The 17,193-nt window shown below is 40.9% G+C and overlaps 1 long non-coding RNA gene across 1 annotated transcript; it reads left to right on the top strand.

The window, feature by feature from the left end:
* The first annotated feature begins 832 nt into the window (after positions 1 to 832).
* LOC114806381 lies at positions 833 to 13,344 on the top strand. Its single transcript, XR_003754410.1, has 3 exons — positions 833 to 982; positions 10,682 to 10,849; positions 13,018 to 13,344. It is a non-coding gene; the product is annotated as an uncharacterized LOC114806381 (long non-coding RNA).
* Positions 13,345 to 17,193: the final 3,849 nt, after the last annotated feature.

The raw sequence follows: 17,193 nt of genomic DNA, 5'->3' as shown, positions 1-17,193 counted from the left end.
CTTTGGTGACTGGTGGAAACTGGTCGAGAACTGATGAATCGCTGCTTATGAGCGAGTGTCTGTTATATGTGTGAATGAGTCATTATTTGCATGTGTTCCTTCTTCCTAGATTTGCAGTCTCCCCATATTTCTTTTTTCTTTTTGTGCTTTTCTTCCTCCTCCTCCACCATGCCTGCTCCTCACCCCGTTCTCCCTGGTATGCTCACTCCTGTGTCTCTTATGGTCCCCCAATTACAGCCCCTTTCTCCGACTCCCTTACCCTATCTCTGCTCCTCCCCAATCATATCAACTTTTGATCGTGATTGCACTTGAAATTTCTGCGGCTAGGCTGCTGCCCATCCCATAACACATACCTCTCAGTCTATCTGTGACGTAGCCTTTGTATCTCCCACTAGACTGTTAGCTCTTTAAAGGAAGGGATTATTTCTACCAACTCCATGGTGCTCTCCCAAGCACTTAGTACAGTGCTCTGCACCCAGTAAGTGCTCTATAAAAGTGATTGAGCAATTGATTGATTGATCCACTGCCTTGCTTGCTGCTTGTACTCCTGTACTCCCCTTCCATTCCACTCATCCCAGCTTACCTTCCCTATTTCCACTACCTAAGACCTCATCCCCATCCCCTTTCTGATGCTAATTCCTTCTGTTGTCTTCTGTTGATCTCCTTTTGTACTGATACATCCCACATTAGGTGGAAGGGGCACACATTTTGGGATCATCTGGGTGGGTGGGAGGGGACGTAAGAGAAGTGGGGGCAAAAGAGAATGCCAATGTTGTTTTTCCTCCTCTTCTTCCTCATCCTCCTCTTTCTCCTCTTCTTTTATTCTTCCCTTCCTTTCCACTACAGCTTCCCTTCCCCTGATTCTCTGGAGCTTTCTGGAGTGTCCCTGGAACATAACTCTACATCACCTGCAACACTGCAGCCCATGGCTGAAAAGACTGTAAAAGGGGAGAAAGCGACATCATTGAGCAGGAAGGATATGGTAAGAACTTTGTCTGTGTTTGTATATGTGTTTATGTGTGTGTCCCTTCATTTGGCAGTTTAGTGGCCTTGGCAAGTCACTGTGCCTCAGTTTCCTCATCTGTAAAATGGGGATTAAATTCCTGTTCTTCCTCCTCCTTAGACTGTGAGCCCTGTGTGAGACAGGAACTGTGTTCTGCTTGCACTGTAGCCACATCAGCAGTTAGCACAGTGTTTGGCACATAGTAATACTACACTTATTATTGTTATTATCGTCATTATTGTCTCATATTTCTCTCCCACTCTGTGTCTATTTTTTAAATCTTTCAGCATCTCATACATTTTGTGCCCTAGAAATTATGGTCATGATATACTTACTTGATGACACTATGCTTCCTTCTGCTACAACAAGGCTATTTCACTTCCCTCACCCCCCGCCTCCCACTGGCGCTTTATAAAGGGTCAGCCTACTTTTCACTTTCCAGTGCTACTTCTGAATCTCACTGACTCCATCACTCTTTCATCATTTGAGATCCACAACATCTGCTTTGCTGAGACCTTTTTTATTTCCACTTTCTCAGAACAATATTCCCCCTCTCTAAATCCCAAGTTGCCTTTCTTTCCTTATATTCAATTTCTCATCCTTGTCACTCTCATCACTCTCTCTAGTACTCAACTCTTTTACCATGCTATCCTTTCTTTGCTCTCAGCTTGCCAAATTCCAGCTCCAGATCCTGTCCCCTCTCTCCTTTTGCTATCCCCTGCTTCTACTTTCACTCCTTCAAACATACCTACATCTTCTCTATTCGGAAAGAAATAAATATCTCTTGAAGTCATCCCCAGTTTCTTCAGTCCATCCCTTTTCTTCAATTCTGATCTAAACAATTTGAACAAACTGGGTATAATCATTGTCTTCACTTCTTTATGTCCACCTCTCTTTATCATCTCCCTGCTTTCTCCACTTTATTGAGACTTCTCTGGGAAAAGTCTTTGACAAACTCCTTCAGTAAATGGTATGTATTGACTGACTGTGATTGATTGATAGATTGATTCATTCATACATTCAATCGAATTTATTGAGCGCTTACCGTGTGCAGAGCACTGTACTAAGCACATGGAATGTATAGTTTGGCAACAGAGCCAATCCCTGCCCAACAACAGGCTCACAGTCTAAAAGACAGCAAAACAAAACAAGTCGTCAGGCATCAACACCATCAAAATATATAAATAGAATCATAGATAAGTACTCATTGTCATAAAATAGAGTAATAAATAATATATACAAATATACACAAGTGCTGTGGGGAGGGGAAGGAGGTAGAGCAGATGAAGGGAGTAGGGGGAATGGGGAGGGTAAGAAGGACAGAGGGAGAGGGAGGGCTCAGTCTGGGAAAGCCTCCTCCTGGAGGAGGTGAGCTCGCAGTAGGGCTTTGAAGAGAGGAAGAGAGTTAGTTTGGAGGATGTGAGGAGGGAAGGCATTCCAGGTCAGTGGTAGGACGTGGGCCGGGGTCGATGGCAGGACAGGAGAGAACGAGGCACCGTGAGTAGGTTAGTGACAGAGAAGTGAAATGTACGTGGTGGGCAAGAGAAAGAGAGAAGGGAGGTGAGGTAGGAGGGGGCCAGGTGATGGAGAGCTTTGAAGCCAAGAGTGAGGAGTTTTTGCTTCATGCTAAGGTTGATGGGCAACCACTGGAGGTTTTTGAGGAAGGGAGTGACATGCCCAGAGCGTTTCTGTAGAAAGATAATCCTGGCAGCAGAGTGAAGTATAGACTGAAGTGGGGAGAGACAGGATGATGGGAGATCAGAGAGGAGGCTGATGCAATAATCCAGTCCGGATATTATGAGAGATTTTACCAGCAAGGTAGTAGTTTAGATGGTGAGGAAAGGGTGGATCTTGGCGATGTTGTGAAGGTGAGACTGGCGGGTTTTAGTGACGGATTGGATGTGTGGGGTGAATGAGAGAGCAGAGTCAAGGATGACACGAAGGTTGCGGGCTTGTGAGTACAACACTGTACTAAGCACTTGGGAGAGTACAATGCATCAGAGTTGATAGACACATTCCCTGCCCTCAAAGGAGCTTGCAGTCTAGAGAGCAGCTTACAGCGTCCTGGGAATTCTCTTGTGTCTTGGTTTTACACTCACATGATTTTCTTGGTTTTTCTACCTCTCTGCTTTTTTTTCTGTCTCCTTTGTTGGTTCCCTCATTCCTCTCTTGTCTTGCTTCACCCTCCCTCCTACTCTCCATTCTAACCAACCTATTTCCTTGACAACTCCTGCACTCCTCTCCCCCCATCTCCAACCCCATCATTGCTCATGCCATCCGCCACTAAAATGCCCTCACTACTCTCTTACAAAATAATTCAATAAGATAAACAACTCACTGAGAACTCATTGTAAAACCATTTCTACCACAGAACCACTGAATGTTGGACAAAAGACCCAACTTCTTTTTTTCTTAGTTCCTCCTCCATAAACTGTAAGATATAGCTCCCCAGCCCAAAAGAGTTAAAGAAAAAAAAACCTGTCTCACATGATTATCACAATATGTTAAAAAAACTTATGCTAAGACAGTCCCTTTTTGAGAAGAGGAAACTTTCTCAGAGAGGTAAGGGAGAGCTTACTGGAGTCTCCAGGAGGATTTCTAATTGAGCTGGCTAATCCTTAAAAAATAGGAAGAATTAAGCATCAAGAGTTAATTATTGGGTTTAAGCCTTGGTCATCATTCCTTCTGTGAAATCTCTTCTTTCTATCACTCTGAGTGAGGCCCTGTAGGAAGGTAAATCTCCTGGGCCCAGTTCTAACTTGCTCTTTTTTAGATACAAAATGTTTTTACTATTACAGCATGTAACACTGTGAAGTTGAGAAAAGAAATAAAACATAAGAAATTCTTTAAAATTCTGTGTCAAGATTTTATGCTAATTTGGATTTATGGTAAAATGAGCAACTGAGGTGTGGTTGACAGGGACCCACTATTTCAAAAGCGAAACAGATGGCCCTATCTCCTTGTCAATATGGAGCCTATTAATAGAACACAATTAATCAATTAATCAATGGCATTTATTGAGCACTTACTATGTGCAGAGACACTTTCACAATAACTAACAGTGAGAATTACAAGACTTAGCTCCTTTAGTGTTTATTCTGTATTTCTTATTTCCTTCTCCTAGCGACTGATCTAGCCTCTGAAATGGGAGTCATTTGTCTTAACACCAGTTGTAAAGAATACTGGGGCTGCATTTTCCAGATGTAGAGCAGTCCAGTGGAATTAGAATGGATTTGGAAGTCAGTTGACCTGGGTTCTAACTTCAGCCCTGTCACTGGCCTGTTGCTTCCTCAGACAAATCACTTAGCCTCAGTTGTTCGTCTGATCATCTGGGTATTATTCACTTCCATCCATCTCGTGGTATATTGTGAGAATCAAAATGAATTAAATGATGTGGAATGGACTTTGTAAAAATATAAGGGCTGCATAAAATCAAGGTATGTAAAGATATTTGCAAAGATGTGACATCTAAGGCTTGGAAAATGGAGTTGATCTGAAAACATTGGTAATGTAATCTCTCCACCCTTGGCCTAGTCTGTCTGACCATTGTTTCTACTGTGGCTCTTACTACTGCCAGTATGACTCCCTGGCATGCCCTGATCCCTGCCACCTCTATGTCACTACCTGGCATTTGTCAGAGCTGAGATCCAGAAGTTCTAATCCCGGCTCTGCCACTTGCCTGCTGTGTGATCTTGGGCAAGTCACTTCACTTCTCTGTGCCTCAGTTACCTCAGTTGTAAAATGGGGGTGAAGACTTTGAACCCCCTATAGGACAGGGATTGTGTCCAATTCAATTTGCTTATATCCACCCCAGCACTTAACACAGTGCCTAGCATATAGGAAGCACTTAACATATGCCACAGGTATTATTATTTTTAAGTTGGCTTCTTTTTTTCTAGAGTGCAAGGTTCTTGCTGCTTAGTCAAACAGGACCTGGGAAGAATAAGTAAATGGGAAAAATGGGTTGTATTTATTTTGAATAAATACATTTTGAATACCCTAATCCATTCCTAGACAAACGAAGTGTTTTGTTTAAGGCTTGATTAGCAAGCTGTCAATTAACTTTGAATCAATCAATATTATTTATTGAGCACCTACATACCCCAGGGCACTGTGTTAAGCTCTTGGAAGAGTATAATGAAGGTAAGAGACACAATTCCTGTCCTCATCTCATAATGCTTTATTTGTGTTGTTTTAACTGGGGAAAGGAAGAAAAGAAATAAAATCAAAGTACTATTCTATAGCAGAATAGCAAAATAGTTATAAAATAGAATTACTTCATGTGTATAAAAGAAATAGCAACAGTTTCCACACCAGGGTATTCTGTGTTTAGAGATAGGACAATAAAAATCTTATATGTTAATAAAAGAAATATGTTATAATTCTTATGAGGTCTCTGGAATCTGGACTCTAATAAAGTGGGATTGCCTAAATCTTCTCATTCAGAAATCCCTGCTCATTATTGACTTTTGATTTAGTAAACAGATTAACTGAAATAATAGCACCCAAAATTTTATTCTGCTCATTCCTCAAAGCCCAGTTAGAACTACTTAATTTTTCTATTTCCTTTGCTAACTACCAAGGAGCCTGTAGTTTCGCTTCTCTAGCCATAGTACCCTTCAGATCTTTTTTTTTTTTCCCAAGCATGTTTTATATTGTCTTAGTGATTAGTTCTCTCTGATCTCCCTTCCTCCTCTCTTGCCCCTCTCCAGTCTATTCTTCACTCCGCTGCCCGGCTCATCTTCCTGCAGAAATGTTCTGGGCATGTCACTCCCCTTCTTAAACACCTCCAGTGGTTGCCTATCAACCTCTGCTCCAAACAAAAACTCCTCACTCTAGGCTTCAAGGCTCTACATCACCTTGCCCCTTCCTACCTCTCCTCCCTTCTCTCTTTCTACTGCCCACCCCGCACGCTCCGCTCCTCTGCCGCCCACCTCCTCACCGTCCCTCGGTCTCGCCTATCCCGCCGTTGACCGCTGGGCCACGTCCTCCCGCGGTCCTGGAATGCCCTCCCTCCTCACCTCAGACAATCTAATTCTCTTCCCCTCTTCAAATCCCTACTTAAAACTCACCTCCTCCAAGAGGCCTTCCCAGACTGAGCTCCCCTCTTTTTCCCTCTGCTCCCTCTACCCCTCCCTTCACCTCTCTGCAGCTAAACCCTCTTCTCCCCCCTTTCCCTCTTCTCCTCCCCCTCTCCCGTTCCACCCCTTCAGTACTGTACTCGTCAGCTCAACTGTATATATCTTCATTACCCTATTTATTTTGTTTAATGAGATGTACATCACCCTGATTCTATTTATTTGCCAATGTTTTTATGAGATGTTCTTCCCCTTGACTCTATTTATTGCCATTGTTCTTGTCTGCCTGTCTCCCCCGATTAGACTGTAAGCCCGTCAAAGGGCAGGGACTGTATCTGTTGCAGATTTGTACATTCCAAGCACTTAGTACAGTGCTCTGCACATAGTAAGCGCTCAATAAATACTATTGAATGAATGAATGAATGGTTTCCTCTTTCATATGTATCTGTCACCACTCCCCTTCCTCCCTATGAGACCTCCAGAGACAGTATCTAATTCCCACCTGTGTGTTTTTCCCAGCACTTAGTACAGCACTCTGCACACAGTAAGTACTTATTTAATTATTGATAGTTTATTTTAAATTTCAGTAAAAGAAATAACTCTTATCCTGCAGATTTCACATTTAGGATAGTCAGTAACTTGTTTGTAGATCTTGAATATTTCCAGTGAAACTGGATTCATTGTCTGAAAACTGAGAAAAGTTAATGTCCGTCTTAATTCATCTGAGCCTTCACAGCTATTTTTTCATTCTTGCCCTGGAAATTTATAAACTCATAACCAAGTTACCTGCACATTCCTCATCTTCCCTCCCAAGCCCGGTCCGCTCCCAGACTTCCCTATCACTGTGGATGGCACGACCATTCTTCCCGTCTCTCAGGCCCGCAATCTCGGTGTCATCTTTGACTCGTCTCTCTCGTTCACCCAACACATCCTATCCGTTACCAAGACCTGCCGGTTTCATCTTTACAGTATCGCCAAGATCTGCCCTTTCCTCTCCACCCAAACAGCTACCTTACTGCTACAGGCTCTTGTTATATCCCGGCTAGACTACTGTGTCAGCCTTCTCTCTCATCTCCCTTCCTCCTCTCTTGCCCCGCTCCAGTCTGTTCTTCACTCTGCTGCCCGGCTCATCTTCCTGCAGAAACGATCTGGGCATGTCACTCCCCTTCTTAAACACCTCCAGTGGTTGCCTATCAACCTCCGCTCCAAACAAAAACTCCTCACTCTAGGCTTCAAGGCTCTACATCACCCTGCCCCTTCCTACCTCTCCTCCCTTCTCTCTTTCTACTGCCCACCCCGCATGCTCCGCTCCTCTGCCGCCCACCTCCTCACCGTCCCTCGGTCTCACCTATCCTGCCGTCGACCCCTGGGCCACGTCCTCCCGCGGTCCTGGAATGCCCTCCCTCCTCACCTCCGCCAAACTCATTCTCTTCCCCTCTTCAAAACATACTTAAAACTCACCTCCTCCAAGAGGCCTTCCCAGACTGAGCTCCCCTTCTCCCTCTACTCCCTCTACCGCCCCCCCTTCACCTCTCTGCAGCTTAACCCTCTTTTCCCCCCTTGTATATATTTTCATTACCCTATTTATTTTGTTAATGAAATGTACATTGCCTTGATTCTATTTAGTTGCCATTGTTTTTACGAGATGTTCTTCCCCTTGACTCTATTTATTGCTATTGTTCTTGTCTGTCTGTCTCCCCCAATTGGAATGTAAGCCCGTCAAATGGCAGGGACTGTCTCTATCTGTTGCCAACTTGTTCATTCCAAGTGCTTAGTACAGTGCTCTGCACATAGTAAGCGCTCAATAAATACTATTGAATGAATGAATGTACAAAATTAACTGAACAAATACAGTGCCCAGATCTTCATTGGGGATAAAGTCCTCTAGACTGTAAGCTTCTTGTGGACAGAGAACATGTCTAGCAACACTGTTATACTCTATCAAGTGCTTTGTACAATGTTCTGCACACAGTAGGAGATCAATAAATACCATTGATTGATATCACAACACATAAATAATAGTTAACCATATAAGATTTGCTAACTGGTGTCATTTTGGCCTCTTACTTGGATGAGAAGCAGTTGCACGTACAAAACTTCAAGTATAAGATTGGTATCTTGTTCAAAACTCAATCCTTATGTCCAATATTAATACTGGGCATTAAAAAAGGAAATGTGCTACTGATTTTCAACAATGTTATCTGATGTTAATGACAAACCTTGGGAGAAGAAAAAAAAATCCACAAGAGCAAAACTCCAGGCAACCACCCAACTCTTGTTAAATGTTATGGCGGTAGCGGAATACTTTTCTCCCACTAAAGTTGCTGCCATACCTGTCAAAATACCAAAATCAGGCACATACTTATTAGGGTGCTACACTAATTTTCCATCTGGCCTCCATTCCGGCAATGTGACGGCTTCATTCTCACCATGAGCCACAGTTTGTGAACCTTTAACTGCAAAGTACAATAGTTACCATCATGTTTCAAGTAATATGAGGGTGTTGACTGATTATAATTGCTAAGTCTGAGTTATCAGCTTGTTATTATTGTCGAATAACTGCCATGGAGCAAATTGCTAGTGGTAGAACTCTTTGTCAACCCAGAGGCTGATGCTAAAAGAAGGCAACTTCACTCTGCAAGGTTATTCAAGATAATCCATTAATGAGCTCGGCTCTCCCCAGTGCCCAGATCATTTGCAGGGAGTAAGTTAATCACTCAGGGTTCCTCAGGAATGGTACATTACTACTAAATTGAGTTCATTACTACTGGGGCCCACTAAATGGTTGTCTAGTGGCCTGAAAGAGAGCATATGCCTCCTTGAGTGCTTCTCTTACTTCTAGGGAATGACTTGACCCCTGAGGAGAGGACAGTGCATTTAGTAATAAACTTGATGTATTGGGAGATGGGAGTGGAGGATTTAAAATTTGCTACCCCTTTTTTGGTGACCTATTTACTGCTTCCACTGTCCGTTTCTACTGTCCTGCTGCCCTCGGCCTCCGTACTGCACAGATTGGAATCTCCAGAACTATGCATTTCCACTTCAGCTCCCAATCACCTCAACTGAAAATGGTTAGGGGGTTTGAATAGTGCGAGTATCAGCTGTTGGAAAATGTAGTCTTCCAGACTGACTGAATGCTGCCTCCTGGCGTGGCAACTATGCACAGTACAAAAATTGTCTGTTTCCCTCCCGCCCCTCTATCTCTCCCTTCACCACCGCCCCCGCCGCCTCCCCACCTCCACCAAAAAAAATAACCATTCTTAAACTGGGCCTAGGCAGCAGACATTTAAATCTTCCATGCAGAGAGGGATGAAAGTAGAGATCTGACAGCTTCTTTCCCTGGATCTGCTGATGTTTTATGAGGTGGGACCCTCAGGTAGCCCTTCTGCTTCCTTATGTTTGTAAACTTAACACATTGCTATTTTTTTATGGCATAGGGTTGTGAGGTACTTTGATTATGATGTAAATGAAATGACTATTACTGCATACACCTTCCCTTTTTCATGTCTAGAAAGCAGGACTCATTAGGACTTCCAAGCCATTAGTTTGCTACCACAGCTGGGTTAAACTTGACATCGTCTCAGATACTTTCCAACCCATAGGTTTCCTGTTTTTCTCAGTCTCATTTTTCAACTTGCCAAAACCCTACTCCTTCTCTGAAGCATTAGTAGTGCCAAAGGAAATTCAGTGTGCCCAGTATATTTGTTAAATTGTTTCCAATTTAACTAGAGAAAAATGTATTGACTTTTGTATATTTGGCATAGGAAATCTATATTTCTAAGATAGCAAATTGTTTGTTGGAATCGTAGTACATTATGTATAATTCTGCTTTTAGCTGTACAAGTACATTTACTGGAATCTTACTGTGTCAGTACTTGGAAAGTTTGCACAAGCATTGGTAATCTAATTTGAATCTGGTGGGTGGCAGTGGAAATATGGAGTATGGGAAACCAAATATAATTGCCATATGTGATGGAGAGTAGTTTGGTAACAGGACTGTCTAGTCAGGTGGTGAGTAAAGTATTAGTCAGAAAATGATTAAAAATCTGACCCAAATATCAATTTTGATAGGTACACCGGCTATTGCGATATTGGTTTTCATCATTTTCTGATTTTGTTCTTGGCTCGAGATCTTGAAGTTCTAATTGCAAAGTTGAAGAATCTGTTTTTATCTTTCTCCTGCTTCTTACTGCTAATCCTCCACTAGACTGTATTGTTTCCTGTATCTTTTGTCTTGGGTAGAAAAGAGACAATCTCTGGCTCATGAACATCTTGTTAAGGTCTGTTGAGGATTAGGGAGTGTGACACAGTTTTCTTGCTAAGTCTTTTTACTGGGGATTTTTCAGCCTGCTTGTCTTGGAGGTCTTTGAAATGTTGTCTATCAGGAAATAATTTTCAGTTCTCTTTGTTCTTCTAAACATTGGGGTTGTATTTTTCTTAACTGTTTCTGGGTCTGCGAAATGGATTGTATTAGCTGATTGTCTTGCTTAATAGTCGAGTGTGAGATATTCTGTGTGTAATAGCACCATCGGTGAATATGACTTAGAGTATCCTATTGAACTGTACTGATGAAATGTGTTTTAACTTTTGCTTTCCGAAGGAAGAGTTGAAAGAAAAACCCAGAATTTCCATAAAAAGCACTGGACACAAACAATATATGAAAATGTAGAGTGCACTTCAATCTGGAGAGTATATGGAGAACTATTTCACCCCTGGAGAAAATATCTTAATAATTTTCTATAGTTTCTTAAATTTGATAACAGAAGAGGTAAGGTCACCTTTTATCTGATTTGCTTTTGATCTGCTAATTATCCCTTCCCCCTGTAATGTCTTTTATCTCTCCCGTAACCAACTTGACTCCTTTAATGATTCCCATTTTGCCCCATACTCTGCCTCTACACATTTTTTTTCACACCAGTCCCCCCCTCCTCCTGGCACCTGTTTGTTGCAATGTTTCTTTAGCTGAGATAGAGGAATGAAACAAAGTACCTTTTACTTCACTGAAGCTCTCATTTCTTTTCTTTAAAACAGTGTGTACTCTTTAAAATGTAAATTATGATAATCCTATAGCTTACTTATTCTGTATCATGCATTCTGTCATAAAACTAATTTTTTCTTGGAAAAATTACTGGTGCAAGCCACTGTAGACTTTTCACAGGGCTTTTTTGTTTGTTTTTCATCTTCTAATGCTTCTTGGATCTTATTTCATTGATTATATTTAATGGGGATCTTAGGGAATCATCAAAAGGATGTTTATTTGCTATTGAAATATCAATTAAGACCCCATGCAAACTAATACCGTAATCAAATGCCTGTGATGAATAACAAAGTTTTTTAGCCTTTTTTTTTTTGAATAATGTTAGAGCTGCAGAGGCATGCTAACAAATCTATTTGATCAATATATGGTATGTTAAAAAAGAGAAGACAAGATTGACTGACGAATAAAATGAAACTGACACAAATAGGCTGACAGCCAGTTGCAAGTCTCTTTAGGGCAAATGCAATTAACTTAGAATAATAGACTCAAATTTTATGGTTAGAAATGCATTTTTATTAACATTCACAAGCTGAATCATTATGCACTCCTATGAATAAAAGGGTACTTATATTTGTGCATAAGTGTGCATGCATATATAAATACATATGTATTTAGGTTTATTTACATCTATAAACACTGTATACATAGCTTTGAGGTGGGTGAATATAGATATTAGAATGAGATTTCTGAAAAGAAAAAGCCATTCACAAATTGTCTCCATGACTATAAATTTTCAATATGCTTTCAAATTACATATATAAAAATCATTCTAGTTATCAGGTGCCATTAGACATAAAGTCAGTGAGTCCTGGTCCCAGAACTGCTGGTCCTTTTGGGATTTGAAATTGCAATCAGGGATTTACAGATTTCATTTTGAAGAGGAGAAGTCATTACTAGAATCCTAAACTCATTTCCTTTCCTTTAATAGCTATTTTAAACCATTCATTTAGAAAATACATTAACTGTTTAGTGTACCTGCGATATATTTCTGTTGGCATTAAATCTGAATTATTTTATTTTTCTTTTCACAAATAATTTCAAAAGAGGAGTAGACGTAGCAAGCAATTTCTTGTGAGATTTACTTAATTTTTTTTTTTTACAAATTGCTAATAGAAAGATGTTACATCTTTAAAATATACCCCACAACCCAAAATAAAATATGTGTTTCTTTCAATTAGACTGGAATGTAGCCATCAATAGATTATTTGTAAATCACTTCTAAAATCATGATTTTAGAATATTTAACCTCATTTTTTCTTCCAAGTAGCTTATCTATTTTAAATAAGGAAGGAGTTGTGTTTATGAAACAAATCAAATGAAAAAACTCATTTGAATCAAATGGATAAAAAAAATCTATAGCAGCTGAAGAAGATATTAATGAGGTGGAAAATCCTGTCACACTTACAATGTTTGAAATCAACTGAAATATGATGACTGTGAAAATGTGATGATAAAGGAAAACTAAGGCCAAATAAATACTAACTTTAGAATTTCCCTGAAGACTTTGGTAGGCAATGTCTTGAATCATTGTTAAACTGCTTTATACTGCATTTTTTCAAATGTAAAATAAAGCTTCAGGAATTATGTAATCTGCGTGCTTCAAAAGGACATCATGAAGATTGACTAATCTTTTTTTAACTATTCTCCTGATGGTTTTCAAAACAATTACACTTCAGAAGAGGGCTGCCACCACAAAATCCAGGAGCTCACTGAGTTTGCTTCTAGCATTAGGCACATCAGTTCAACATCTTGCTTTTTTCTCCCAGCTTTGTTCTTTTGAGATGGCAGGGATCTGAACTAACAAGACGTCCATTTATATAACAATAGCTGATGTTATTGTTCTCTTTTTCTATCACTACTTTTTCTTTTTTTCTCTTACTCTCATCTTTTGTATTCAGAGAAGATGCTACTGACAATGAATTTTACCCACGTGAGCAGATGTGGTTGAAAAAAAAACCTGATGCTTGACCGACAGATCCTACCACAATGAGCAAACATGCAGACTCTTCCCTGTTGTTCTGATAAGTATTCTGTTTGCAGTTCCTGCACTATTTTCAGTTTTGCATATTCCATAAAGAAAAACCTTGTGCATTGTTCACTCAACAATAGGCTTCTCTGTCAGATGCCATGGTGTCTCAATATACAGCTGCCATACTGCCTTATAAAATGGTTCCTTTGCTTCCCTATGCTACTTTTTAATATTTATTAAGCACTTACTATGTATCAAGCACCATCCTAAAAGCTGGGATAGATACAAGTTAATCAGGTGGGACACAGTCCCTGTTCCACATGGGGCTTACAGTCTAAGTAGGAGAGAGAGCCGGTCTTAAATCCCCATTTTTGCAGTTGAGGTAACTGAGGCACTGAGAAGTTAAATGACTTGCCCAAGGTCACCCAGCAAGCAAGTGGTAGAGCCAGGCATGCTTTCAAATCCTCCATTTGAACTTATCATACAGCAGCTTTTATGCAGTCATTCATTCCGTATATGTCCCTTCCAGCAAAGCTATGTTGACTTAACCATTTCTCTGAAGCTGGGAGATTGATTTTAACTTCAAGATTTCATTGAGTGTGTGTGTGTGTGTGTGTGTGTGTGTGTGTGTGTGTGTGTGTGTAAAGATAGATGATAGATGGATGAATAGATAAAAGATGACACTTCTCACAGGTCCTATTCATTTGTGCCAGTGTGGTTGAGGGGACCGAAGTGTGATACCCCGCCTTGTTGTCCGCATTTAAGGATAGATTCTTGCTGTGTTAATGAGTTCACCCCATACAGGTTCTTTTTGAGCCTGCTTCTTGGCATCATAATCTTTACAAAACCTAGGGTCAAAGAAAGCAAACCCTTTTCTGATTGCTGCATGCCAGACTGGACTGTCCACAGTAGTGATCTCTCAGGATCCCACTGCTATTTTCCATTATTTGAGACTGTGCTGCCCCATGTCTTAATTTTTTTTTGCCCTTCCAGCTTGTGGGTACCCCTCTTCAGTTCACCATCTAACAGCTGCTTTGCTATCCTGGTGTCCTCCATTCTCCTCACATGTTCAGCACAGTGGAGCTCATTTGCTGTGAGCTTTGCTATGAAGTTGATAAGCTGATCACGTTCCAGGACTTTTTTTGTTGATAATCTTGCCCTTCCTTCTGAGTTGAGTATCATTTGAAGATGGGGCTGGAAAAACTGATCCAGCAGCTTTATGTGTCTCCTGTCAGAGGTCCAGGTCTCATAGCCACATGAGGTTAGGCAATACAACTAACATATAAACCTTCAACTTGGGGTGGAAATTGATGCCCCATTGTTGCCACACCATTTTACAGTCTGCCAAATGCATGACAACCATTTTTAATTATTTTTTCTATCTATTGGTGCATCTTTGGACCATCTTTGCCCACGTAGCAGAATTTGGTAACTGTTTTAATTTCTATGTTATAATCAAGACCTTTGGTTGTTTGTAGGGTTTAAGAGATGTGGGTTGATACATAACTTATGTTTTCTTCATACCTACTCTTAGACTGTTGCACTGTGCACAATCTGCAAAGCAATTCCTAATCATTTGCATATTTTCTTGTATGTGTACCTCTAGAGCATAGTCATCTGCATAAATCAGTTCCTGAACCATTGTTTCAAAGACTTTTGAAAATATTCATTGCCTGTCAAGCTGGAAGAGTTTCTGCATGGATCAGAAGTGTATTTTGTTGGATTGTGTTTTCTTTCAAAACAACTATTTTTGTTGGGGGAGGATTTAAGGGACTTTAGGAAAAAGGTCTTTAGGAAAAAACAAGTTGAGACTGTTTTCCTGAAGAGTTGGGCCACAATTCAGAGAGCAGAGGGGCTGTTTCCTGCATAAGAATAAGAAGAGCCTCTCTGAATCCCTTAAGAACCTCTGCCCAAGTTTGATTCACACTCTTTTCTGCCTCCCCTGGATGTTGTTGGAATCCAGTATCCATTCCATCTGTTTCCTCCACTATACTGTAAGTTCCTTGAGGATAGGAACTGCTTTTACTTATGCTATTGTACCTTCCCAAACACTCAGTACAGTACTCTGCACACAATAAGCACTCAGTAGATGCCATTGATTGATTGATTCTAGACCCTGGAATAGGCTTGAATAGACATATCCACATAGCTCACCTATCACCTAATTAATGCTTTGTGGGAAAGTTTAGGTCTGGCAAAAATTATTTAGGACTTTCGTTTATGAATCTATTTTTCTCTGTGAATTCCAATCCTCCTCTGGGTACATTTTTCCTTGTAAATGTTGTTGGTGGATTCTGTCTCAAAATGTTTGCTGAAAATAGTTTTACATAAGCCCAAAAGACTGATCATCTAACACTCCAGTTTTCCTGGCTATTTCTGGGAAGAGCTGGGGTAATGATACTTATGCAAAATTTTTTATCAAGGTTACCCAAGTTTAACAATTTTCACCACAGCTTTGCATTTTATCCCTCATTGCATTTTAAAGTTGGCAGCATAAATTAGGTTGACCAGGACTGGATCACAGCCTTGCTACACTCCAACCAAAGTGGAGAAAAGGTTCAGTTCTGTCAACTCTAAGTCAATCAACCAATCTGTCATGCAGTAGTGTGAGGATCTTGGTGAGTTTCACAAGACAACCAAATTTATTTACTTAGAATTTTCCAGAGTTTTGGACTGCTGATGGTGTCAAATACTTTTATATTGTCAATGAGCACTGTTTAGAGATTTTGGTTCTGCTCACTATGATTTTCCAATATTTGTTGCCTTGCAAAGATCTTGTATGCTGTGCTGCAATTTGGTCTGAAGCCACACTGTAATTCAGGCAGCAGTCAGATCACCATGTTCTTAGTAGCCTGCACCGAAGAATTCTGGCTAGAATTTTGCCTTCTATAGTCAACTCTCTCCCTTTTCCCATTAAAAATGATTATTAAGGCAGCATCTTTGGTATCTGTGGTGCTTACTCTGTGTCCACCACCCCTTTCTCCTGGAAACAATATTTAACCTTGGTTTCACAGATACTGTCATCTCCTTGTTCTCCTTCTATATCTCTGGCTGCTCCTTCTTAATCCCTTTTACGAGATCCTCTTCTGCTTCACACCCCCTATGGGGATCCCTCAAGGTTCAGTTCTGGGTCCCCTTCTATTCTCCTTTTACACCCACTCCCTTGGAGAACTCCTTCGCTCCCACGGTGTCAATAATCAATTATTAATAATAATAATAATGATATTTGTTTAGTGCTTATTATGTGCCAAGCACTGTTCTAAGCACTGGGATAGATACAAGGTTATCAGGTTGTCCCATGTGGGGCTCACAGTCTTAATCCCCATTTTACAGATGAGGTAACTGAGGCACAGAGAAGTTAAGTGACTTGCCCAAAGTCAAACAGCTGAGAAGTGGTGGAGCTGGGATTCTATGTGGATGATTCCTAAATCTGCCTCTCCAGGTCCAAACTCTCTCCTTTCCTATAATCTCACATTTTCTCCTGTCCTCAAGACAACTGTGGTAATCCCACAACAAGCTTCCTTATTAGTGACTGTTTGTGATCCTGCAAACAAGGAAGACATTGGTGAAGGCACTAATAGGCTCTACTTGAAACAGGTGACTGCTGGCCTGTGGGGGCGGAGCATGGAGGGAGGCATGGCTTTCTCTTCCTGTTCTACCCAGTAACGGGCCTGGATCAATCAATGACTACTACATAGGGCCACAGTTGCAACGCCAAGAGCAAATAAAAGGTGCTCATTTTGAATGGAGAGAAGGCATGTTAAGGCACAGAGAGAAGCAGAAGGAAGCACCTGGAGCAGAAGCAACACAGTGAAGCGAGCAGCAGAAACAGCAAGAGAACAGCACTCGGAAGTAGCAGAAGGCAACAGCATGTGGAAGGAGAAAGAAGAAGCAATTGGCAGAATGGGCTTCCTTGATCATCAGACTGGTACTGGACTCTTGATTGAGTGAGTGAGTGTGTGTATGTGTCACTCCCTTGCATGTTGGTAAAACTAAGTAAAAAACTTTCTACAGTAACCTTGGTGATCAGAGCTGTGACTTGACTTTACTATGTGTCACTAAGGTTACCCCCGATCCAGGGAGGTCCTGGTTGGTACGATCTGGG

This window comes from Ornithorhynchus anatinus, chromosome X1 (genome assembly GCF_004115215.2).
Source record: "Ornithorhynchus anatinus isolate Pmale09 chromosome X1, mOrnAna1.pri.v4, whole genome shotgun sequence".
Classification (NCBI taxonomy): domain Eukaryota; kingdom Metazoa; phylum Chordata; class Mammalia; order Monotremata; family Ornithorhynchidae; genus Ornithorhynchus; species Ornithorhynchus anatinus.
This window is presented reverse-complemented; position numbering and strand designations above follow the sequence as displayed.